The sequence below is a fragment of the Penaeus monodon genome, chromosome 29, assembly GCF_015228065.2.
Source record: "Penaeus monodon isolate SGIC_2016 chromosome 29, NSTDA_Pmon_1, whole genome shotgun sequence".
In the NCBI taxonomy this organism is placed as follows: Eukaryota; Metazoa; Arthropoda; class Malacostraca; order Decapoda; family Penaeidae; genus Penaeus; species Penaeus monodon.
In genome coordinates, this window is record NC_051414.1 from 10,521,067 (window position 1) to 10,521,453 (window position 387).

Below are 387 nucleotides of genomic sequence, written 5' to 3' on the forward strand. Positions count from 1 at the left end.
CTCAATAAAGATAGGGACACAGACACAAATTCTCATGCAAAACTGAACGAACGCAAAGCAGGTTTAAACTGCAAACAAACACAAAACTAAAACAAACAACGGCGATCATGAGAATCTCACTACACCTGAAAAATCACAACAATGACAATAACCTATAAAATATATCCAACAGAAAGTGAACAAAAATGGCAATACAGTAAACAAGCTATTATTACCAATAACAAACGCAGTAATGCCCAATTTATTAGCGAAACGAGGCAATAATACCAATAACATCGTGTATCACCATCATTATTGGAGGGAAACATGAGAACGAAAAGATATCTGAACGATGCATGGAAATTACAGACTTATTGATAAATTAATCAATGGAAATTGATATACATG

At 33.6% G+C, this 387-nt stretch overlaps 1 protein-coding gene across 1 annotated transcript in view; it reads right to left on the bottom strand.

The window, feature by feature from the left end:
• Positions 1–387, bottom strand: part of LOC119591729 — a gene marked incomplete at its 5' end in the record, with an annotated part of 19,381 nt that overhangs the window by 4,040 nt on the left and 14,954 nt on the right.